Source organism: Bubalus bubalis, chromosome 10, assembly GCF_019923935.1.
Source record: "Bubalus bubalis isolate 160015118507 breed Murrah chromosome 10, NDDB_SH_1, whole genome shotgun sequence".
Classification (NCBI taxonomy): domain Eukaryota; kingdom Metazoa; phylum Chordata; class Mammalia; order Artiodactyla; family Bovidae; genus Bubalus; species Bubalus bubalis.
In genome coordinates, this window is record NC_059166.1 from 23,828,443 (window position 1) to 23,855,212 (window position 26,770).

At 40.3% G+C, this 26,770-nt stretch overlaps 1 protein-coding gene across 13 annotated transcripts in view; it reads left to right on the forward strand.

Moving 5' to 3' along the window:
• Nucleotides 1-26,770, forward strand: part of HIVEP2 (HIVEP zinc finger 2) — a 218,869-nt gene that overhangs the window by 125,452 nt on the left and 66,647 nt on the right. The window contains exon 4 of one of the 13 annotated variants that reach the window (XM_025294465.3): nt 12,292-12,382. The exons of the other annotated variants lie outside the window; for them this stretch is intronic. The gene's annotated coding sequence lies outside the window, so the exon portion shown is untranslated. The remainder of the gene's footprint in view (nt 1-12,291; nt 12,383-26,770) is intronic. 13 annotated transcript variants of the gene reach the window in all.

The window sequence follows — 26,770 nt, forward strand, 5'->3', positions numbered from 1 at the left end:
TTAAGTTAGCTGAAGAGAGTTTTACTAAACCGATATGAAACCTATGGACTTATAAACTCTTCCACAGACTGTGGTTTGTTTGGTCATTACAGTCTGTGTGAGTGGAGCTCATTACTGTTAGCTTCTCGGGCTACAGAATTTCACTTTTTCAAAATTATTTTTTAACCTCTTGTATAAAATTTCAGTCTTCCTGCTTTGTTTTTCAAGCACGTCACTGGACTATGCCTAGATTCATTCATACATTCAGTCCCTTACCCTTCATTTATTCATCATCAGCAAGATTAATTAAACCAGTAGTCTGAGCAGAGCACATTTTGTTCCTCGAACATTCTATAGCTATTTGGAAGACTGACTGATTTTCTCTTATTTTCTCTCGTTTCATGGTACTCCCTCCTGCCTCTCCTTTCTGCCCCTTCCTTTAACTTGCAATGTAGGATGGCTGTGTGTGGCAGGACCCCTTCTCTTGTATTGGCCACAGAGAACCTGCACAATGGAACTGAGTAGTCATATGCCTTGTTTCTAGGATAGCCTGAATAATTATTTGTGTAATGCTTTACAGTTTGCCAGTGGCTTCCACGTTGGATGATCTCACTTAAATCAAGAACTATTGTGTGGCTACTACTTACATTTAATTTTGTGTGTGAGGAAACGGAGGCTCTGGGGGTTACAGTGGAATGATTTGCTCCAAGTCACAGCATTCGTGAGTCATAAAAGCAGGATTCAATCCTGGTTCTCCCAACTTCAGACAGCATGTCATTCGATGCCAGGTCACCAGTCTGGTTGACTGCGCTGTGCTGTGTGCTGGGAGTGTTCAAATACCAGAGATTTGTTGATATCATCTGTATATTCTGTTTAGCATGAAACATGTGAGTAGATGCCATATTGGAGGTTGGGGGAAGAACCAGATCTCACAGTTTTAAGGAATCTTGAAGGCAATGCACCTTTACTTCCTTGATGATACTGTGAAATTCACCAATCACTCCCTTGTTCTGAGAATCTCATAGACTCCAGGCAACATCCTTGTAGATTAAGAATGGCTTTTGGAATTCTGGTTCTTTTGGCAGTTACAGTTTTCACTGTGAATTACTAGATTGGATATTGGAGAGCATCACCCACTAGGGAGATCTTCATGCTTTATCTCTTCTCTCTGAAACTCCTTGTTGTTGTCGTTTAATCATTCAGTGGTGTCCTACTCTTTTGCTACCCCATGGACTGTAGCCAATCAGGCTCCTCTGTTCATGGGGTTTCCCAGGCAAGAATATTGGAGTGGGTTGCCATTTCCTTCTGTAAGGGATCTTCCCAACCCAGGGATTGAAACTGCATCTCCTAATTCTCCTGCATTTCAGGCAGATTCTTTACCACTGAACCAGCTGAGAAACCCTGGAGTCCCATTAATACTTTGTATTTTTCTCCTGTCATGTTTTGTATATATTTTTGTGTTTGTGCTTTTTAGTGAAGTGATACCTGTAGGACTTTTATCACACCTGCCACTCTGTAAGCTGCTTGAAGGCAAAGACTGCATCTTTATTTCATTGGTGTCCTCTTCAGCCTTAAAAACAGTGGTTGAAAAAAAAGTAGTAGATATTCCATAAATAAGTGTTGAATTTAATGAAAACATTTGATTATGAGCTTTCATCTAAGATTCATTTCGGGAGCTTCAGATTGGTACCTAGGCACAGATTTAATTTTAATCATAGGAGGGAGATGAATTAGTAAGTCTTTGTGTGTATGAGTTGCTCAGTCGTGTCTGACTCTTTGCGACACCATGGATTATAGCTTGCCAGACTCCTCTGTCATAGAATTCTCCAGGCAAGAATACTGGAGTGGGTTGCCATGCCCCTTCTCCAGGGGATCTTCCCCAGCCAGGGATCGAACCTGGGTCTCCCTCATTTCAGGCAGATTCTCTACCATATGAGACACCAGGAAAGCCCCTGAGCAGAGAGCCATGAACAGATTTATATGCTTTGTAGGTGATCTTTTCAAATGCGAAAAATTTGTCTTGAAGTAAAAGAACAAACCCCCCCTCCAGCCACAAACAAAACAAAACTCCATATATTCTCCTACAAAGGTATTTTATTGTCCCTGTCTTGACCATGAGAACAAAAATAATTGATCTCCGCAAAGACTTACTGAGATAAAATAACAGTGGGCTCTGTTTGGAGGCTTCCTAGAAGTACAGGTGTAGCTGTGCTGTGAATGTGGAGCATAGCCGTCACAGGCTTAGCACTAAGGATGTGCATTTAACTGGGCCTGCGTTGCTGGGAAGCCCCTGAAAATTTTTTAGCCAGAGTGATGTCATCAGAGCTGCACTTTAGGAAACTGAATCAGGCTGGGTTGTGTTGGATGGCGTGGGGGTAGAGGTGAGGGTGGGGTGAGTGGGTGCAAGAGTCCCTGAAAGCCTCTTAGGCAGCACTTAACATTAATTCACACAAGAAGCTGTCACCTCCTGTTATGCCCTTTCCCTCGCCTCCCACACATACATCACAGATGAAAGCACTGTTAAGAAAACCTTAGTGAACACTTAAATCCCAGGTTCAAGGAATTCTTTCTTTTTTATTGTATCAAAGTATAGTTGATTTACAATATTGCCTTCGTTTTGGGTGTACAGCATAGTGATTCAGTGTTTTTATTTGTATAGATTACACTCCATCTAGCATGGCTATACTACCCTGTGCTGGAATTCTGACTTAACTTCCTCCAGTCTTTTCTTTAGCTTCTCACTTCTTGGTTCTGCATCCCCATGCCTTTGTGGCTACTTTCAGCTCAAAGTATTTCCTTTAAGACTCTGCTGATGCCTCCACAAGTGACTGCTTCTGAGAATTGTCCCTGGAGTCCATACACCCAATGCCCAAGGGCACAGTGCCTAGACCTGACCTATGAAAATGTGACAGTTGTGCCCAAAGCACCTTTGATCTGACTTTGTGCAGTGGAGGCTCAGATAGGTGCTGAGGGCCTGAATTGCAGTGACAGCAATATTGTAAATCAACGGGTGGACAGGACACAGACAAGATGAGAGAGGATGTGCAGGAGGCCCATATAGGGCTGCCTGATTGGTTGTAGGAGGTGTGTGTGTGTGTGTGCGTGCACATGTGCTTCCGGGGGCGGGGAGCAGGAAGAAGCTGTCAGTGATGACACTGGGCTTTGAGTTTGAATAGGATTTTTAATAGAAAAAGGGAAGTGAATCCAGAAGCTGGCTTGGGCTGTAGGATGATGAATTTGTGTACCAGATGAGTTTGAGATAAAAGTAGATAAAAACATGTACTTTCTACTACTTGACTTTTTTTTTTACCCACGAGGAATTATAGCTGGAAACAGGAAATCATTGGAAGACTTGAGTTTTCTTCCTCTTTTTGCTGTTCTTCCAGCTCCTTAAATATTTCCCAAGAGCTGAGGATGGTTTTAGGTTTTCTCAACCTTACCCCTGCCAAAATCCCCCACAAATTCATCTCTCCAGGAACATGTGTACTTGTCCGAGTACTCACAGCAGCCAGAAGTGTACCTTTCAGCCTCCTAAAATAAAAACATTTGGGAAAAATATAGTTGTCCTCTCCTTTTGACAAGCATGAACATTGTCACCTTACGACTTGCTGAAATAGCACAGCAAAGGAACACTTTCGTGCAGGTTGGAAAATCAAGGGAATGCAAAAACACAGGCACTTCCTCTTCCCTTTGCTTGAGGCATTCAACTGAGACAGTCTAGTTCAGGGAAGCAGGGGCATTTTTACTTGAGCACTAAACTCGAAGTGTATTAACCATTCAAATCAGTGTGTATTAGCCATTCGAATCAAAAGTTGTTCTCTCAATTGGTGGTATTTCTAACAATAACATCCTTAGGCTCTTAAATTTGGCGGTAGCAGAGAGCCAGCTGGTCCCAGTGTAATACACTCCCATCCCCATCCACTGAGGAGTTTCTGAATTTCAGCAGAGATATTCTTGATTCAATCAGTTTAAAAGCATATAATGATCCTGTAATTATAATTTGTCATTACCTTGTGTACTAATGATTAAAGCAAACATTTAATAACCAAAGGGCAGTAAATATATTTTAGATCTTGAGCCATAAAAAGATTTCCATTAACAGAATGTTTTTTGCACAAATAAATTATTCATTGACTGTAGCAGAGCTTGAGCCTGTCATCAGCCTTAAGTGGAAATTTTGAGAACACCAATCATAACAGACGCCAACACTAAGTTGGCTTGAGCCTCCATCCTTCTTACATGGAACCTGAACTTTTTTGGCTATTTATAAGAGCTTTAATTCGGTTAAATTCAATGAATATTTATGGCATTTCTGCCATATGCAATTTAGTGTTCTGGTGGTTGGAGGACTACAATGATGAGTAAGTCTTCATTTTAGTCTTTAAGTTGTTTATACACCTAAAAGAGGGACAAGATTAGTAAATACATGACTTGGATATAAGAAGGCCTAAGTAGCACCCTCAGAAATGTATAAATAAAATTTGTTGCAAATTCAGGGGAGAAAGAAATCACATGCATTTTTTCATGGGAACAGGGAGGGAAGAGTTTGGAGATCAAGAACTGTTCCCTGAGGAAGGCTTTTAAGATGGGCAAGGTTTTGACAGATGGAGAGAATTATAACGACATAGGCAAAAAGTTGGGATGTATAATGTGGATGTCATTGGAACGAAAAGTAGCTTGGTGTGTTTGGAACACAACATTGGTAAGTGAAGAGACGTGAAAGAAGAGGAAAGAGAGATACCTAGAGATTTAGAGAGTATAGAAGGCTTTCAGTGAGTAATTAGCACATCAGTTTGGTAGACATTAAGGAACTACTTTTGAGCTAAGGTATGATGTGATTGGGTTATATTTTTGAAATATACCTCACCTCGTAGGTAAGAGGTAGAAAACTTGGAGGTCAACAAGTTAAAGAGCCATTGGAATTGTCTCCATGAGAGGTAATAAATTTCTGAACTAAGTTGGTGATAATAAGAATACAAAGGAGGGCCCAGATGGGAGAGATGGTACAATTATTTGTCTATAGGTTTCGCACATGATTGCCTACATGATGAGTAGAAAAGAGGAAAGAGTTAAAAATTCCATTCAACAACTTTAGGCAGTTTTTGAATCCAGTCAACATCTGTGGAAAACCAAAGTCATATGCAAGACGTTGTACTCCGTGCTAGAGTTATGTACTAAGGAAAATGAGAAAGCTGCTGTCTCTGAATGGCTGAAAATTTGATTGGGGAGATAAATGTACTCAACTAAAATCCAAAGCAGATCATGATTAGTGTGATCACAGGAGATATGAGAGAGTGGTGCTTGTGTTAATTTTGATGCTGGAAAAGTGGAGAAACATCTAGGGGAGAGGACACTTGGGCCTGAAAGATCAGATAGAGGAATCCAAGCTATTTTAGGTCTCAGAAACATAGTGGGAAAAACTAAGTGAGACAAGTATCAAAGAAGCTGAGGGGGAAGAACCTTACAGACAGAGGAGCTCTTACTTATTGCCCCTGGTATGTCAGATTCTGAGCTGGGAGCTCTGTGTTTAAGGAGTGGTCCCACAGTGCTCACAGTACTGCAGAGCGGTAACAATGTTATCTAAGGAAGGGCCCCTGCATTCAGCAATTTCAGGATTAGGAGTGGTTTTTTGAAGAGGTTTCAGTTGGATAGAGACTAGCCTGGTGGCTCGGATGGTACAGAATCCGCTTGCAATGCAGGATACCTGGGTTCAGTCTGGGGGTTGGGAAGATCCCCTGGAGAAGGAAGTGGCTACCCACTCCAGTATTCTTGCCTGGAGAATTCCATGGACCGAGGAGTCTGATGCGCTACATACAGTCCATGGTCTCACAAAGAGTCGGACATGACTGAGCGACTAACTCAGTTGAGTAGGGAAGGAAATATTCTGAAGGTTATTCCTAGTCTTGAAGCCCCAGTACTTTGGCCACCTGATGGGAAGAGCTGACTCTGGAAAAGACTCTGAAGCTGGGAAAGATTGAGGGCAAGAGGAGAAGGGAACAGCAGAGGAAGAGATGGTTAGATAGTAACACTGACTCAATGGACATGAGTTTGAGCAAATTCCAGGAGAAAGCAAAGGACAGGGAAGCCTGGCATGCTGCTGTCCATAGGGTCTCAAAGAGCTGGACATGACTGAGCGACTGAACATCAACAGCAATCTTGAAGATAGAAGTAAACTCTAGACTGAGCTTTCCTCAGTGCTTTATCCTTGACAGGTCAAGTTTACAGAAACAGTAGATCTGATTGCACCAGGTGGTCTTCGAGGTACCCCCTTGAGAATGTGTTAATCCTGAGCGGTTTAGTAGCTCAGTCGTTTTGACCCTTTGTGACCCCACGTACTATAGCCGGCCAGGCTCCTCCGTCCATGGGATTCTCCAGGCAAGAATACTGGAGTGGGTTGCCATCCCCTTCTCCAGGCGATCTTCCCGACCCAGGGATGGAACCTGGGTCTCCCACACTGCAGGCAGATTCCTTACCATCTGAGCCACCTACTCCTGAGAAGTCTTTGCTAATTGTACATTGCAAGCGTCTTGGATTCCTAGATGATTTTCTCACAGGTCGGAGATTTCAACACTGACTCCCAGCCTCCCTTCCTCACTTCCTTCTTCCCACCCCTTCCTTTTAAGCACCCAGCTGGTTAGGGTGCGCGCATTTGCCACACCCTTGGCTCGAGGTCAGGGAAGTCCTCGGGCTCTCCTTGGCGCTTTTCCCAAGTGGAAGGAGATTTCGACAGAGAACAATCCAGGGAAGTGCACGCACACAGAGACACATACGCACACACACACCGGTTCTTTTCCTGTCCTTCAAGATATTCATGTGCCAGTAAACAGACAAAACATACCGTCACTTACAGGCATGTTGTGTCACATCCACCCTGAGAAAACAGGACAGGAACGTAGTCATCTAGTAGGAGGTAATGGGGACAGCATTTAGGAACAGTGATAGAGAAAAAATTAAAGGAGTAACACATTACTATAGAATGTGAAGGGATGACATTGTGTCAAGGTTATGTTTAGTGGAGTTTTAAAAAATCAATTAGTACAGTAAATTGAACACAATAAAAGAATTTTCGCTGAGGCTCTCATATTACTACAGAGGGGAATTTTAAATTGTATCAGGCCATCCTGTAATTTGAAAGGAACGAAAGGAGAGAATTTAAAAGGAGTAGTAGAGTGGAGCAAGAAGCAATTGCTTCTTCACCCCTCAAATGGTGTGTGTTAATTATCATTCATTCATTCATTTATCCATTCACCCACTTGATCACTCAATCAATAAAGGTTTACCAACTTCCTATGGTGTCTTGAGCTGAGTGCTGGGAAATGTAACTGAGTAGAGGGGGAAAAAATGTAACATTTTAAATACAGTACATCCTTCTTATGGGAAACTAGCCAATAGAAGTAGGTTTCCCTGTTTTATTAATATTAGTGTGTGTTAGTCACTCAGTCATGTCTGACTCTTTGTGACCAACCCCATGGACTGTAGCCCGCCAGGCACCTCTGTCCATGGCATTCTCCAGGCAAGAATACTGGAGCAGGTTGCCATTTCCTCCTTCAGGGGATCTTCCCAACCCAGGGATCAAACCTGGGTCTCCTGCATTGCAGGCAGATGCTTTACCTTCTGTGCTACTAGGGAATCCCACAGCTTGATAGAAGTACATTTATGAGGTGAGTATTGTATACTCCTGATTTTACCACTCAAAGCTGACTTTCTGACATTGTAAATCCTAAAATGGGTTCAACTTGCTACAATGCAGTAGTCCAGCTCTATTCGATTAATGGTTGTGGGACTTGTCAGAACTTCTAGAGAAACTGTCGTGTGTTCTCATCAGACTTTACCTACTACAGGAAAATTGGAATTTCTTTTCCTTAAGAATTCAGTCAGCAGGATGATTAATCAGGCTGCTTTTCCTCTGTCTTATCAAAAGCCTTGGGCTAGATAGGGTCAATAAGCTTTTTTGTGTCGCCATAGAAATGTCCTCAGGAAATTCCTCCAAACGTAGGGTCACTATCTACCTTCTGAAACACGACAAGATCTTTACAACCAGCAGTCATTAAGTCTGACTTAGTCTGGTCTCCTAGGGCACAGTAAACCTGAGAATGTTAGTGATATGTTCCTTGCCAGCTAATTCTTTCTCTTTTTACTCTTTTTAATTACCCCTCCTTGCCTCATTTTAATAATTTTCTGCTCTTTTTCCAACTGGCAACTGTAGCTAATAGGTTTGTGTCTGGCAGGACTTGTTTTATTATCAGCTTGGTGATGCATAAGAAAACAAGACCTTCATTTTCAGCATATATTCATGTTTTGAGGTCAGATATAACATGGTGCCATGTTTTAACTCTATTAAATGGTCAAAAATTTAAAGTGAACTAAGAAACCTATGGCACTTTCGTCCCAGAACTCTTAATCCTGAGTTCTTTTGTTTTCAAGTAAAATAAAAAATATATGTGTGTCATATTTCCATAAATGGCAATAATTTTCATTATAAGTGGCAGCAATTTTTTATGTCAAAACAAAATTTTGAGTTTTTGCAGTTGATTAACATATTAACATAGATTTTTGCAGAGATACTAAAATATTGTAATTAAACTATGTTAACTTGAAAGTTTTATTATACATAAAGAATGCACTAACCCAAATTTGGGAGTATTTATTGACAAAAATAAAATGTTTATGTGGACTTTTTTTATTCTAGAGAGAGAGAAAACAATTTCACTTTGGTATTATTTTCTAAATAGTATGCATTTATGCCTGCCTATACTGTTTTCTAAATCTGTGGCCATGGAGAAGACAGGGACTGGTCTGGTGTGTGTACCTAGATCATTCATTCATTCATTCACTCATTTATTCATTCATCCAGAATAGGGATGGAAGGATGTTGATCAGTGACTGATATTTTCCATTTCAATAAATGCAAGTAAAATAAATGTTTTTAACTGGAAAATATAGTATTAATGGAGAGTGAAGAATTACATGTCACACTCTAGGTTGTTGTAAGTGGATGGAAAACTGCCATCTGGTCAGGAAATACATAATAGCATCATTTTAATAAATTATTGATTAATTATAAAATTCTCTTTGATCATCTACAGGTAAAAGGGATATCTTCTTTTCAAATTATCTAGAATTGTATGCATGCTTTTAAATTTATGTGCTGTGAACCTTTGCCAGTGGCAGGAACAAGACTTGAAATACTTAGTTATCAAGAAATTTTCTGCTATATTAAAAAAAAAAGAACATTAAAAGAATTAGAAAGATAAATATGTACCTGGTGCAGAGTCGATACTCAATAAATATCTGTTATATGGGAAAAAAAGAAATTTTATGCTAGTTACAATAGAAGAGTTCTTCAGGGCACTCGTCTAAGCTTTTATTCTTAAGCTGTTTAAACATATACCTAATGGAAATTTATCCTTAAGAATTTTATGATAAGACATTTTATTTTACAGTTAGCTACAGATATTAAAAATTTTCCATATCAGATATTTTATTTTATTTTTTTCAGATATTTTATATTTGTATTTTTTGACACAAATAAGATTGTCTTATACAGTATGTGAGAAATAATATTTGTTCACTTTTTTTATGATTTTACTTAGAATTTAGAGATGAGCCAGTGGACAAAGAAAACTTAATCTTTAATTGAAGATATACATATTACTTTATTTTAAACATTGCTAGGATTATAATCACATTTTTAATGTGCCCCATTTTACATACATATGTTTGATGCAGTTTGGAAATCTGATAAAAATTTAAATTGAAATAAATTAATTCCATTTTAAGGTTGGCACTGTGAATTATTCTTCAGAACAGATGTAATTAGTTAACATTTTTCTGAAGCACACATTTTAAAATCTTTTTACTCATAATAGCATTATCACTTAAACCCTCTTTTAGAAATCTTAGAGAATTATGTTTGGAAATGTTCTGTATAAATTTTGTAATGTCTATTATAAATAGATATCTTTGAGTTTGTACATTTAGTAATAATATACATAACTTATGAGAAGGATGACTCTTGGTAACTCTGTGGTATCTAAGTCTTATTTTGTAACATTATCAAAACCTTAATGAGTGATTTCTGAATTTAATAATACTAATGTTACATGGCAACACATAAACAATATGTGGATAAACTGTAGTAGGGGCATCCCAGTGGTAAAGAATCCGCCTGTCAATGCAAGAGACACTAGAGATGCAGCTTCAATCTCTGGGTTGGTAAGATCCCTTGGAGGAGCACATGGCAATCCATTCCAAGTACTCTTGCCAGGAAAGTCCCACGGACAGAGGAACTTGGCAAGCTATGGTCCATGGGGTCGCATCTAGTCAGACATGACTGAGTGACTGAGCACACACATACATATAACTGTGGTAGGTAGGGAACAGTGATTGGTTGGAAAATTCATTGGTTGAAATGTCAAGAAACTGTTGAGGTTCTTGGGGGTCTCATAGACTAGGGATCTTGTGCAAGTAATTCAACCTTCCCTTATTCCACTACCCACCCTCTTAATTTATATATATATAATATAATTGCATATTCATGTACATCTGCAAAACCTCTAAAAGTCTTCCTCTGTTTAAAATAATATTCTGTGAGATTCTAAAGAAGAGTTGGAAGGCAAAAACCCGGTGGCTTGCTTTCATGACAATCTTGAGGGAGAGTTGATTAGAAGCCAAGCTTGGTTTGGACATAAGTACACACAACCTAGGATTCGGCTATTGCCACCAATACTTGTGAGGCCTCCAGGGCAGGAGTTCAAATGGATGCCCACACGCTTTCTTCTTAAATGAGTCAGTGATTCTTTATTTGTAAAGAATGTGAATTTGCAGGGATTTTATCTGACCAGTTTAAGTTGTGGATTTGGTGAGAATAATTTTCTGGCTCCTTCTTGCTGTTTTGAATAGTAATTAAATCCTCATCAAATAATGAATTTGTAATACCCTGTTAGTGAATTTTATATGGGTCATGCTTAATAAAAGGTTGCTTACTTTCATTGTTTCGGGCTTTATAAAATGAAGCAGATTGCCTTTGTCTAACCCCACAGTTTGCAGTGTCACAGGCCACAAACCTTCAGGCCATTTGAACTCCTTTGATTGTGGATTGGAGCACAGAGATTGGGCACGGCATAAGGAAAAAGCATTTCCTGGGCCTAACACAGCTGTAGTCAGGAGCTGGGATGTTTAAGGCTATAAGACAACTGGATGCCAGTGATAGAGGTGCCCATATAGTTGTTAGCACATTTCTTTTGTGTATTTGTGGTATGGGGGCGTTCTAAGGCATGGAACCCAAGGCAGGAACTCCTCCTGCCTTAAGGTGTGGACTCTGCTATTGTATCTGGGCATTAGCATCCTCTTGAGGGGCGCCGTCTGCAGAGACAGCAGAGCGCCTCCTTCCTGAGGACACTAGGGGGAGCCGGTGGAGGAAGGCGTAGCAGATGCTGTTGTGACTTGCTGTCAGACTCCCCGTGGGCTTTTGTAAGTCCTTCTTGCTGGCATCCTAGAAATACTTGGTTGGGACTTTTCGAGGGGACTGGAGGTCCTCTATGAGCAGGTGGGGCTGGAAAAGGAGCTATGGTTAATTGGTGTTGATGCCACTTCATCTGTATATGCCTGTAGGCTGCGAGGGTCTGAAAGTGTTGGGGCAGCTCATTTCCAAGTCAGTAAGCTCACCCTTCACTTCCATAGGGATGGGGAGAGACACTTCCATCCCATAAATCCGTTTTCTCCACACATTTGGATAGGATAGTTCCATTTCCATTTTGTGAAGATGCGCTGTGGAGGGAGCTAGCTCCTGTTGTGCCTGCTCAGTTGTGTCGGACTTTTTGTGACCCCCGAGCTGCCGAAGGGAGCTAGGGAAACAATTAAATCATTGATCCTAGGTCATTGGAATGATGAAGGGATTTATTATTTACCTAGATTGAGAACCTTAACCACAAATAGAATTCAGAGGATCTGAGAAATTTGGTTGAGAAAAAGAATTAAAACTTTATTTTCACAAACATCCAATGGAATGTTGGCACTCCCTCCATTATTAATGTAGGCAACAGACAGTAATGTTAGCAGTTTCTGTGACTTTGCACCAGTAGAAGTCACAGTTATTTTCATGTCACCTTACTTTGTAGATAATATCTCACAGTATCTTTATAATTGTGACTACTCAAAATGATGGTGAATATTATCCTGCACTGTATCCTGTTTCTGATTTTTAATAGTCACATATATTACTGTCAATGGATGTGTTTAAAATATTTTGAGGTAGCTGAATTTCATTTCAATTGGTTTCCTTTATAGCTCTGTGTGTTTTATTTCACGTAGTTGGAAACACCGTGTTCGGAGGGATCCCCAGGCTTCATCAGGTTGTCCAAGGGCTTCATGGTGATGAGAAGGTTGAGAAGTTCTGATCTAGGTAAAATCTCCTGTTTTACTGCCTTGGAGAGGGTAGTGAGTTACTTACGGTTACCCAGAACAGGAATTAAAAGTAGTGTCCTTCCTGTTGTGTGTGGCCCCCTGGCAGCTCCATCCCCATCTTGGTGCCAGGGGAATGAATGCCTTAGTCTTATTCAGCAAGCCCTTTTATTATGATGGAGGCCAAGTCGGCTTCCTTCTTTCTCTGTACTTCCCTGTTCTGTGGTGGCCTTCCCCTCATCTCTGACTTCCAGGCCTGCAGGTGATGGTCATCTCCAGCTGAGCTTGGCCCTGCTTGGCCCTGCGGCCCACGTCATCACAAAGCATGTTGTCCCGAGACACCTGAGCAAGTCAACAGAAAGAATACAAAATTTAATCCTGATTGCTTGACCCCATTTTAGTGGTGGTATTTCAGGCAATGTTGATATCCGCCCCCCAGCAAGGGAAATCTTTCGTCCAACCCAATGGGCTTTGTTAAATTAATTGAGGAACTCTTGTCACATAGTTTCTTCCTCTTTTAGACTAGCATAAGGCTGAAATATCAACAGAGAAATAGAGATTTAACTACTAATATTTATGTTTCACTTCCTAGTGCCATTTCTTAGCACTGTATTATTCTCTTACCTATTATAATGTTATTATCATTATCCCTGTTTGACAAATGGGAAAACGAAGGCACGGGAAGGTTAGGTAACTTGCCTGAAGTTATCTATCTGTCTACTAAGTGTTGGAGATGGAATTCGAAAGAGGTTTTCTGGGTCCAGAGCCCCTGATCTGGGCCGCTGGGCTGTGTGTCCAGTTGCTATCCCAGTGCCCCACACCACCACTGCCCAATCTCTGTTCCCTTAGTTTGGGGTTATTTTGATGCAGTTCTAGGAGGGACTCTTTCCAGTTTCTCAGAGCTGTCTCTGAAAGGTACTGTGTCATTTGGTTCCAAGTCCATTCGGCTTTAATCCCTTGCTTGTATGTATGCGGGCAATATGGAGAAGGAAAAACACATTCATACTCAAAAGGTTTAGCAGTGGTACAAAATGCTTAATTTGGATTGACTTCGTCTTCTTTTCAAGGATGTTGTCAGTGCTTTGATCTTTGCTTTTGTAGCCCTCTCGTCAGCAACATTGGCAAATACACCTTTGAAAATTTGTATCTGAATTCTTGTATTTTGAAAAAAAAAAAAAAAAAATGTTTGTTAGTGTTTCTCTTCTTGAACACTAGTTGATGTTTTGCCAGCTAGTTAAACGTCTGCAAATCTGAGTGTTGGCTGAGAAACTGAGCTTGCTGTAACCAGTTATCCCCAGATGGCCAGATTCCGTTGTGTACCACTTTTATAGATGCTCACTGGTTGCATACTTGGGGTTATGAGGTGTACTGTTCCGCTTGTTTTTGCCAGCCATGCACAGCACATTATTTGGTAGGTTGAGACAGATGGTATAGCTTAAGCTAAAATGATGAGGGAGGGGAGAAAATGAAAAAAATAGAAAAAGGGCACTTGATTTTCTAACTCGCATTTTGGAAGTGAATTTTAGTTTCTGTGATTGACTAATAAATGCAGTGTTGCTCTAAGATTCGAATTCATTAACTTCTGTTTAAGCAGATATAACTGAGTAATCAGCAGGAAGCAATGTTTTCCTCCTTGGATGCTTTCAGATTTTATGGGGTCTCCTCCAGATTTGAAAATGTTGGGCCATTGGAAGTGTCAAAAATAGATCTGGGTTCTTCAGACTAAGATATACCACCATCAGTACCAATCCAAACAGAAAAATCCCAAATCTTATTTTTAAACTGGAAAAAAAAAAAGATATATATAGCCTGGCGAAATAGCGGTGATAAGGACAATTAATCAGTTTTCATGCAGCTGCTTCCTGACATTTCTGCAAATTGTTGTGGAAAAATTAATGAAGGTTAGATCAGTAATGGTTTCAAGCTTGGCCAGTGGAAAGTATGACAGTGTTTCCATCAGCAATTAAGCTGGGCTGCTTTCTTTTTTCTATAGGGGAAGTGGTATGATGTGTGTTCTCCACAGGAAATGGAAAACGGCAGCTGAACTCTGTGAGCACAGGTATGGAGGAGCTCTCCATGGCTGCTCCACCAGGTGCTCCTTGGTGGGCATGACCAACCCATTTGCATTTTCTGCAGAAATGCTTTAGTTCTGCCATTCCTGAAAACAGAGAGTCGGGATTTGGGGATTTTCTTGAGCTGCCACTTCAAAAACCCAGATAGGCTCTGCATCTAAACTTTGGGAACCAGAAAGTGGAACTTATGACAAACAGAAAGTGAAACTCACCTATCTAATTTTATTTTTCAAGCCAAAGGTACTTCAGTACCAGCCCAGTTCACATCCTGTGTAACCCTATGGGATTTTCCCCAGTATTAGTTAAAAATTTTCCCATAGGGTCACACAGGATGTGAATTAGAGTAAACACTTAACAAACATGATGAAAAGGAAATTAGCTTTCTAAATGATCCTTTCACTGTTAACATCCTGAGTAGCTATTAGAAACATGGGCAAGGGTGGCTTCATGTCTCATTATCAAGTTGTTACATTATTAATAAACTATATTAATATTCTACTACACATGAAATGTATTTCTTAATATATGAAACTAGATTTTACCTATATATTTTCCTCTTTGGAAAACATTAAAAAGCCTTGCAAAACGTTCTATGAATCTGAGGTTCTTAACCTTTTGCAGGGAGAGGTTCACAGATCTCTTTAGGACTCTGAAAAAACCTCCTGACACTTTCTCCCAGAAAAATGCATATATTCACAACATTTTACATACAATTTTTAAAGTTTCACAGCTATCTTAAGTGAGCTTGGATGCCAGGATTTTTTTTTTTTTTTTTAGTTCTAGTTTTATAAAGCTTTTTATGGACAGATAGAAAAATATAGTGAAAATGTTTATTCATTTCAAGTAAAGATTTTATAAGAGGCACTTTTTAAGAAATTTTAACTGTAGCAGTAATAATTCTTTTCTGTTTCCACCTGGAAAGTGTTTCCTTGTCTTTGGAAAGGAGCGCATACATTGGACAGAACATACAAAGCTGGCTTTGAAGCCTGCGGGGTGACATATTCCCAGGTGGCGCTAGTGGTAAAGAGCCTGCCTGCCAAAGAGGGAGACATAAGAGATGCCGGTTCAATCCCTGGGTCAGGAAGATGCCCTGGAGGAGGGCATGGCAACCCACTCCAGTATTCTTGCCTGAAGAATCCCATGGACAGGGGAGCCTGGTGGTCCATAGGGTTGCGAAGAGTCAGACATGACCGAAGCGACTTAGCATACATGGGTGACATATTAGCAAGTGACCTGAGGTATCCTGCCTCAGTTTCGCCATCTCTAAAATGGTGGCAACAGGGATGACAAATAGTCCATTTTCAATATGTATCCCTCCCCTCTTCTTCTTTGCTTCCTCCTCTGAGAGGTAGCTTAAATGCCACTTTACACGTCTCTTTGCAATTTCTGAAGGCAGATTTTTTTTTTACTTTTCCCCTCAGTGTTTCTCTGCTGCTGCTGCTTAGTCACTTCAGTCGTGTCCGACTCTGTGCGACCCCATAGACGGCAGCCCACCAGGCTCCCCCGTCCCTGGGATTCTCCAGGCAAGAACACTGGAGTGGGTTGCCATTTCCTTCTCCAATGCATGAAAGTGAAAAGTGAAAGTGAAATCGCTCAGTCGTATCCGAATCTTAGCGACCCCATGGACTGCAGCCCACCAGGCTCCTCCGTCCATGGGATCTTCCAGGCAAGAGTACTGGAGTGGGGTGCCATTGTGCTTTGTAAATCTCATTACTCTTAAAATTGTGTCGTCATTCACTGGTTACAGCTAAAGATGTGTGTTTTGAGACTCTTCTGTCTTATTAGCGTTGTTTTATGTCTGTGCATGCTGCGTCCAGCCTAGTGCTTAAGACAAAAGCATTCCCTATTTATTACATTAGTAGTAATAGTATAATGCTAATTAGAAATAAAATAATTTGGACTTGGGCTTATAATTATATCATGCTTATGTGACTGCTAGTCATCACAGAAGAGAGGTCAAATGATCCATGTACAGCTGAAGTGAAATTTAGTGAGAGAACAGAACCTTGAATGGAAAGTATGTCTTTTCTAGTTTTGGCTACCTCCAGAGTGTATTCTAAACCAGAGCCAGAGTGTTCAATCAAGTCAATCACCAGGTAATTGGGAAAAAAGAGATGTTATGACATTACTCAAATGTATTTCTTACACATTATCTGACTCTCAGAGGAAAATGTGGGCTCCCAAAGCCTTAGTTTTAGAAGTTTATTTGTTTATTCAAACTTTATTATTTAGGATTGGGGTTGAACAATATCTTGAAGGACATCTGATCTGACCTTCTTTGGATTAAGTCCTCACGTGCCCTTGCTAATGCTTTTCAATTCAAATTGAACAAAAATGTCCTGCTCTTTGAGGAGCTGATCATTTGTCAACTTCCATCGCTCTCATTTCTCTCTCTGTACACACACACACACACACACATACACACGTATATCCTGCAACTGTTACAAATATATTAAAGACAACTTAAAAAAATTTATATCAAACCACATTGTCTTAATATTTGAATAACTCAGCAGTCAGCTTCGTTCTTTCTATATGTGATGAATGGTTTCCAAGCAGTAAACTATGATTTAGAGCCTTGGGCATAAAGAATGACTTCATGAGTCCTGGGAGGCTTGGAAGAGAGCAGTGCCTCGTTGGCTGCTGGAAGTCTTGGAGCACACCAGTGTGGAAAGACAGCAATGACTTAGGATGGAGAAGAAGAGAGTTGAGAGGGGAGAAGGAAAGATGCTGGAAGTAGAGGATGATGTCTGGTGGTCTGGGGAAGGGTTTTGATGCAAAGAAAGAACCCTTCAGTTTATTTCAGTTGCTCAGTCGTGTCTGACTCTTGCAACCCCATGAATCGCAGCACGCCAGGCCTCCCTGTCCATCACCAACTCCTGGAGTTCACTCAGACTAGTCCTAACCTTTAGAGTACTAGAAAACTGTGGGTAGAACACTGGCTGGGGTAAACAGATGAATCAGGCCCAATGGAAGGAACTTCAGAAATGGAACTGAGGATCCATAGAGGTGCCTGCCAGTGGTGCTGAGTTGAGGAATGAAGTGGTTGTTGTAGTTGACACAGAATATGAGCAGAGGCTTGTGCCTGTGAGATGTAGATATGCTATGCTAAGTCGCTCAGTCATGTTCGACTCTTTGCAACCCGTGGACTGTAGCCCAGCAGGCTCCTCTGTCCATGGGGATTCTCCAGGCAAGAATACTGGAGTGGGTTGCTATACCCTCCTCCAGGGGATCTTCCCAACTCAGGGATCAAACCCAGGTCCCCTACATTGCAGGCAGATTCTTTACCATCTGAGCCACCAGGGAAGCCCATGAGATATAGATAAAGAGTTGAATTTAGACTATAGGGAAGTACAAAATGTTTGTTGGATATGGACTTAATTGGGAGCAAATACAGTTGAAGATTTTGCTAATAAATCATTGGCCATGAATTCTTGGCACTTGTGAGATGCACACCATTCCTTTACTGAAGCATTTTCACCTCCTGGAAAGCCTTGTCTCTGCCTGTCAGAATTTTCAAGCCCTTACTTAACTTCTACCAGCTGCATAAATATTTCTTTCCCAACACTAGCTCATAGCAGTCACTCTTCTGCTAAGCTTATATAGAACTATTGTAAATCCCATGGGCTGTAGCCTGCCAGGCCCCCCTGTCCATGGAATTTTCCAAGCAAGAATAGTGGAGTAGGTTTGCATTTTCTCCTCCAGGTGCTCTTCCCAACCCAGGGATTGAACCCATGTCTCCTGGTTTCCTGCATTGGCAGTCGGATTCTTTATCACTGGAGCCACCTGGAAAGCCCATTGTAAATGCAGTGGCAGTTAATTGACATTTAAAGCTCGAATTTAACTTTTCACCTGCATGTCTTGTCTCTTGAGTGAGCTTCTAAACTTGTATAAAATCTGACAGTGTAAAAAAAAATCTTTTCTGTGGTCTAATATGAAGTCATGCCTATAGCAAGAATTCAGTATACTTTTAAGAATTTTAAAAGGTACTGAGCTTTTGTACACATAACCAGTGGACAAATTCTGCTGATTCTTCTTCCTAAATATCTCTTTGATCAATGCCCCCTACCTCTGCCCCCATTCAATTCCACATGGTATGTCTTTGAGGTCTTACAGGAGCCTCTTGGCTAGGGTCCTGGCCTTAAGCCCCACCCACCTCCCTTACACCCTCTACACTGCTTCCAATGCTATGTTTGTAAAAAAGAAATCTTCCTTCTGCTTTAAGATAAAGTTCAAAATCTTACCATATCATAAAGGTGCTTGATTATCTCGACCAACCCTGTAATTCCTATATCATTTCTCTCATCTCACTATAAAAAGTCATGAAATTGATAATACTTCAGTAATACCCAAATTTATTCATTCCCAGAATATACCTTGTTTCTTCTTGCTTCTATGCATTTACAGTTGCTATTTTCTCTCCATCTCCATAGATACTTCGAGATATAAAGGTTGCCTGGGTTGTGGAGTTTTTTCTCACTCCCCCTTTCCCTTTCCCTCTTTTGTCACCCCCAGCACAGTTATTCACCTTCTCACTTCTGCTCCCATTGTGCTTTCTCCATCCTTGAAACATATGGTATAAGATTATTTTTCACCCGCCTGACCCTAGACCATAAACTCTCCAAAGGTTGCGTCCTCAGTTCAGTTCAGTTCACTTCAGTCGCTCAGTCATGTCCGACTCTTTGCGACCCCATGAATCACAGCACGCCAGGCCTCCCTGTCCATCACCAACTCCCGGAGTTCACTCAAGCTCATGTCCATCGAGTCAGTGATGCCATCCAGCCATCTCATCCTCTGTCGTCCCCTTCTCCTCCTGCCCCAATCCCTCCCAGCATCAGAGTCTTTTCCAATGAGTCAACTCTTTGCATGAGGTGGCCAAAGTATTGGAGTTTCAGCTTCAGCATCAGTCCTTCCAATGAACACCCAGGACTGATCTCCCTTAGAATGGACTGGTTGGATCTCCTTGCAGTCCAAGGGACTGTCAAGAGTCTTCTCCAACACCACAGTTCAAAAGCATCAATTCTTCAGCGCTCAGCTTTCTTCACAGTCCAACTCTCACATCCATACATGACCACTGGAAAAACCATAGCCTTGACTAGATGGACATTTGTTGGCAAAGTAATGTGTCTGCTTTTGAATATGCTATCTAGGTTGGTCATAACTTTCCTTCCAAGGAGTAAGCATCTTTTAATTTCATGGCTGCAATCACCATCTGCAGTGATTTTGGAGCCCCCAAAAATAAAGTCTGACACTGTTTCCACTGTTTCCCCGTCTATTTCCCATGAAGGTTGTGTCTTATTTATCATTATATTTCTAGTAACCACCATGGCCTGCTAAGCAGTCTGTAAAGTAATAAAGGAAAGGTTGTGAAGAGAAGCTGAAAAAGTTTTCTATTATAAAATATCTGAACTGATGATGAGGCATCCAGATTTAAATGTCTTGTAGTTTATAAATTTTATTGCATTTAAATGGTTTAACAATATAATATTTATATTACACTAGAGGGACAAATTTAAGAAAAATTAATTAAATATGTATATTACCCATGTGTAGAGCATAATGAAACCATGAATGTGAATATTTTCAGAATCCAGAAGATTCAACAACAAAAACTAGGAGAGGTAGATGAACCAAAAGATATTAGACCAGAAAAACAACATTAATCTTTAAAGTGAAATAAACTCTCCCAACAATTTTGACTGGATTAATATAATTGTCTACAATTATGAAAAAATAGTGGCCTGCCCATGAATTTTTGTTATCACCACATATGCTAATATATATGTAGCTGGTACAGTCAAGTTATTTAAAACTGTAAAGTTATTTATAAGTTTTGATAGTCCTCATTTAAGGTTTGGTAACAGTGGCAGGTCTTATTAAAAGTGGGTATAACCATCAACAGAAGGGTTATAAAATGAGACAAGTCCTAATGTCAAATACTTTTATCAATAGGCAAAATACCTTTCTTTTCACAGTGTTAAATAGATCCTCAACTATATAGTGAATTTTGTCTCAGCCTCAAGACAACTGCCCTCATTTAACTTTCAGACACACTTTTGGAATTGTGGACTTTGAGTAGGGCTGAGTATTTTGTCTCTCTCTTTCATTTTGGATAGTTTCTATTACCGTGTCTTCAAGTTCACTATCCCTTTCTTCTGGAATGTCTAATCTGCCACCCAGTGTATTTTCCCTCTCAGGTTTTGAGATGGTCCTGTCTAGAGGTTCAAATTGGGCCTCTTAAAATATATCTTCCATATTGCTTCCACTTCACATATTCATTCTTTAGTTTCTTGAACATAGGGAGTATAGTTAAAATAACTTCTAATGGCCTTTCTACTAATTCTGCCATCTGTGTCATTTCTGGGTCAGTTTTGATTCATTAATTTTTTGGCTTATTATGGATCAGATTTATCTGTTTCTTTGCAGACTTGGTAATTTTTGATTGGATTGTAAAATTTTACCTTGTGGGTACCAAAGACTTTTGTATTCCTAAAAATATCCTTGAGGTTTTTATTATTATTATTATTAGATGTAGTTAAGATACTTGACAATAGTTTTATTTTCTCAGATCTTGCTTTTAAGCTTTGTTAGGTAACCAGGGCAGTGTGTAGCTTAGGTTTAATTTTTTTCCTCCTACTAAAGCAAGACCCTTCTTAATACTCTAACTGATGCCTTGTAAATTATGAGGCTGCCCACCCTGGCTGTTGGAAACGGGCACTCTTCTTGGCCCTCTGTGAGTACTGGGCACTGTTGTCTCTGATAGTTTCAGTGGTTTTTCTCCTGACTGTGGGTGGTTTCCTCATATGCCTATGCTAGTCAGTATTCACCTGAGCACTTTATTTACAGGTCTTCCAAGTTCTGTCTGTCCAGTGCTGTCCTCATCATGCCCTGTCATCCCTGAACACTTAGGTTCCTTGCACTTCAGGGAGACCACTGGCCTCTGAGTTTCCCTTCCTGACATGGTGAAAATGTTCTCCAAGGTGTCATCTGGGGCAATTTTAGGGCTTATCTCACTTGTCTGCTTTCTCTCAAGGATCACTGTCCTTTGTAGCCAGTTGTTCAGTTTCTTAGAGGCTATCATCATATGTGCGAGCATGGTAAGTTGCTCAGTCGTGTCTGACTCTTTGCAACCCTATGGACTATAGCCCACAGGCTCCTCTCTCCATGGGATTCTCCAGGCAAGAACACTGGAGTGGGTTGCCATGCCTTCCTGTAGGGGATCTTCCCAACCCAGGGGTCGAACCCATGTCTCTTACATTTACCTGCATTGGCAGGCGGGTTCTTTACCACTACCACCACCTGGAAAACCCTATCATCATATATTTATTGTTTATCTTTATAGTGCTTTACAGGCAGGAGAATAAATCCAGTTCCTACTACATCATGTTGATCTGAGGTTTAGTCAAGGCCTATTTTAGTTATTATTTACTCATTTATATAATATTCATCAGCCTGAAGAATTCAAGGTACTGTTAGATAATTGCTAAATTCGAGTAATTTAACCCAACGTACACACCTAACATAGGGAGTTAAGACTGTGAAATCTGTGTTGGAGAATGTGTTAGGAGGTGTTTTCATAGCACGAGGCAAAAGTACTATTGGCTATTCCTTTTGAAACCTTTGAACCATTTTAAAATAAACTAAAAGTTGTGTGATTTAAGTCCAGTAGTGAATTTGTGAGATTTCAGAATAATGTCTCTTTCTTCTCCTTATTGCCAACCTGACGTCCTTAAAAGTAGCCACATTGTGTGGCAGGGGAGGAGGAGAAAGACTTGTGACAGGAATGAAATTTTAGCCATTGCACAAAATGATAGGGTTTAGAAGATGTAAATAGCATGGTTTGGACCAATTCACCTACTTACTCCTGTTTGTAAGAAGCCAGGTTTCTTAAATTGATCTTAAGTGATCATTTTGCTTTCAGTAACCTCTCTTCATCTACAGTGGAAGAGAGTTTAGATGTGTTGCATTTTTCATGATTCGTCTTATAGTGCTTCTGAGGTCATTTTGCGGTGGAATGCTGTCAGACTGTCAGATCTCTCTCTCTCTCTCATACACACACACGCTCACACACACGAAAATAGAGACATCTTCCAGAGAACTTCCTGATGTACTGTTCTTTGAATGTGATGATATTTGTTTACACAGGAAGCTAGACACTGGATTCTTTTCTTTGGAGACTGTTTCAGAAATACATTTCCACATTGTTTTTTCTCAATATGGCCTACATGTGAACCACTTACATATTTAATGTTTGGAAGACTGATGAAGAATTCCTGATATGAAGTGCCCTTATCGATCTACTTTAAATATTTAATGTTGAGAAAACATCCTCTTTCCTCCCCACTGATTTTTTTTGTTTTAATTCTCCTTGGCAAACTGTGACATAGCAATCAGATTAAAGACAGGCCTTATAACCTGACTTCTTGTGCCATGTCTTTCATGTTTTTCTGTCAACTCAATGCGGCCTCTATAGATTCTATTATATTTTCTTTGTCAGTTGAATCAAGATTCTTATTAGAAACATGGCAAATAATTCATAGCCCCAAAGATATGGACTGTGTCTGCATGGGATTTATAGAAAGGAATTTTTATATATTCATTGAAAAAATAACATTTATTTTCACCTGTCCTTTTGATGTGGTACTTACAATTGCTGTCATTCTTGAATACTGTCCAATTGCTGGGAACTCTGTTAGGTGACTTATGTACATAAACTCTAGTCCTCACTAGAGCCTACCAAGTGGGTACTGTTATCCCCTTGGGAGACATGCAGGCATCAACTCAGAAGTAAAAGTGATTTGTGCAAGACCACATCCCTAGTCAGAAGCAGAGCTGATGTTGGGCTAAGTTTTACTACTCTAAGAGATTAAGCAACATATCCCAGGCTCGTTCACAGTAGTGAGTATACTTGGTAGATAAAAAATCAGAACATTAACTAAATATTTCTAAAATAGAATATTATTAAGAAACTTTTATTGAGTGCCCAGTGTGTGTCAGATCCTGTTCTCGGGACAATGGGTTATACAGATGAGCAAAGCCTCTGCCTCTGCCCAGTGGAGAGACACAGGGGGCAGCAGTTACACAGTGGTGTACAGCCTTGCTTCTGATGGTGCGTGCGCATGTGCCTGGGGAGCATGGAGAGGCGGACCTAGAATCTGGTGGGGAGTGTGGTGGAGAGAGTGTTCTCAGAAAGTCTTCAAGGAAGACATGGTGCCAGAGTGGTGTCCTGAAGGAGAAGTAGAAGGCCATGACCTTGATTACCTCTAATGTAAATTAATTTCCAACTATAGACCTCTGTCTTCTGTAGTATTACTAATAGTATTTAGGATACTTTTTCTGATTTCTTTTTCTTTTTTGGAATTAGTAAATTTTATTTACTAGGCATAATATGTTTTAAGAATTCTAAAATTTTTACCAAATCTTAAATTTAAGATAATGATAGCCGTCCAGAAGAAAAAAATAATAATGTAATAAGTAGAGCCATATTAATGTTGATTTTAAATTAATAATTTTTGAAACTTCAAATTGTTGCTGGGGAAACAATTTAATTTGTGAGGGGAGAATATATTAGAATTGGGATGCTTTTAATTTTAACATTAAGGGGAAATGTCACTCTTGTTATAACATTGTTTTTATGGAAAAAATGAGATTTGATTTATATCATTTCAACTTACAAGGACTTCCCAGGACTGCATTCAGCCCAGAGTTAGCCCCCTACTTGTCTTTGGATGAAACGTGTGTCTGCTTGTTTTCCTTCTAGCTGTCCCCTCAGTTCAGCCTCATGAGGCACTCTGCCTACAAGATATCTATATCTGGATACACAGGTTGCCCTCAATGCAAATTAAATATGGAGTGTACTCTGGGCATGCAAACTGAGTTTCATATTTGCTTAAATTAAACATGAAGGCGATATCAGCCTCAGTTGACCTTTCTAGCCTTCCCACTCTCAATTCCTCTATACAAAACTGCAAAGTACTAGCCAAGTACTTTGCCCACCAGCAGCAGGCTGTTAGTTCATTGTCTCATGTCCCTGGGCTGCCCTACCCTCTAATCTCTGCCTTTAAAATCCTTCTAACTCTTCAAGGTCCGTGTCTAATATCACTCTCCTTCATTTAGCCATTCATAATTATTCCAGCCATAAGTATATTTTTACTTCCCATGGATTTTTCATGTACTGCTTGTTCATAGGGCTTCCCAGGTGGTGCTGGTGGTAAAGAACCCACCTGTCAATGTGGGAGGCATAAGAGAGGCAGCTTTGATACCTGGGTGGGGAAGATACCCTGGAGGACCCACTCCAGTATTCTTGACTAGAGAATCCCTAGGAGAGAGGAGCCTGGCGGGCTACAGTCCATGGGGTCACACAGAGTTAGACACAACTGAAGTGCTTAGCATATACTTGTCATAGTCTAAGAGCTGGGACATTGCATTGGGATGTACCTATTTCCAGTGCCAGCTCCTTATTTACAACCTGTGTGACCCTGGACGAGTTACTTAACCAGTATAAACATCATCTATAAAATGGGATTAACACCACCTACCTCTGAGAATTGTTTTGATGATTAAATGTGATAATATATGTGCAAAGCTTAGCATCTGTCATGTGGTATGTCTTTCAGAATGTGTTAGCAGTTTTTGCATCTCTCCTCTCAGAGTAAGTTCTGAGGTCATGTTGTGTCTTACTTATCTTTGTGAATTCCTCTCCAAAGCCTGCCTTCACAAGACAATGTCATAGTGCTTCGAATACAGCAAATATTCCATAAATATTTCTTTGAGAAGGAAATAAATGTGATTTTTAAATTGCAGAATTCACTGGCCAAGAAGGGATTTATGAAAAAGTGACCTTAGGTTCTGGTTTGCCAAAGAAAACCTGGTCTCAAGTATTAAAAGTACCCTCTTTTGTGGTGATGGTTTGGATTATAAATTTTATGGACACCCTATTTATGGAATATTTGCATGTTTGAATTGTCCATGGTACTTTTCCAACTGTGTTATTTTTCACATAGATAATTGTGTCTCTTAAAGGAGATTGTAAGCTACTTGAGGATGCATACCGTTTCATATCTTATTTCTCCAAATATACCAGGGCTTTGGGAGTTCTGACAGTGCAGTGGAACCAGAGTGAATCTACTGTGATCCAGTTCATGCTGTGGTCATATAGGCATTGACTGCGATCTAAATGCTGCTTTTTAAATGAAGATGTAAGCTAAGGTGTAGACGTATTAGGCTATATATAAGTGGAGAATAGTCGTTCTAATCTGTAGTAGGAGGGTTGTTCACTAGACAGAATTTCTCCAGGGCTGAGGTCATGTCTATTTGTTTCCCCACTATAGACCTAGCACCAGGCACAGCACCCAAAACATGGTTATGTTCTCAATAAATATTTGTTGAATAAACGAATGAATGGTGAGGATCTTGGCACCCCACATGTTAGAGTTTCTTGAGTCTCTACCAGATTCCTTTTGGGTCCTTTGCAGATGGCAGAATACAGTATATATAGAGGCTGAAGTGCTCTGGTATGCCTACATATGAGCTCAGAAAGTTTATGAGAGGGTAAGCTTAGGTCAGGAGACAGCGCGCCTTCTCAGACCTTCTCTGGAAACTGTTTCCATGTAGAGTTTGTTTGTTTTCTGAATAAGCTCCTTTTCTAGAAGAAAAGTGGAAGGTTTATTTTTGTAAGAGTCTGCCTACTTGATAAGAGAGCAGATGAAAATCAGATGAAGGCAAGGTCCCTCTGCCTCTCTGCTCCTCTCTCCCAACACGCACAAGAGTGAGTTCTGTGGTACACGAGGTTCTTGTATTAGGTGGAGAGAGATCTGACTTTTTCCCATTATTCTCTCTGAGGCTTGTTGGAATCTCAGAGAATGTGGAGGAGTTGGAGGGCTCCTTTCAAAGGAATGTTGGCAATAGTTGCTTCTCTTTCCCTCCTGGGGAGCACAGGCTTGTGCCCTCTATGCTGGGGCAGCCAGGAGAAGTGGCCCAGGGTCATGGGCCATGTTCATCTCACTCCTCTGGTTCTTTGTTTCTCTAAAGATGCCTGCTGTCCCAAGGGAATTCACATAATTACCCTTCTTCTTACAGTTACCTGGTCCACATTTTCAAAGGGTAAGTTACTTCACAACTTAGCAGTACACAAAACAAGATTCTGTTAGTGCAGTGTTAAGCGATTTGCTGAGTATGTGTTTTTGCTTTTTGGACATGGGCTGAAATTTTAGTGGTCATACCCTATGGAGTCAAATGTAAAGGACTGACATCCTCCCATTCATCTTCTTAAAAATCTGTTTAAAATATTAATCTAACACTTTTCCTGTACTGATTCT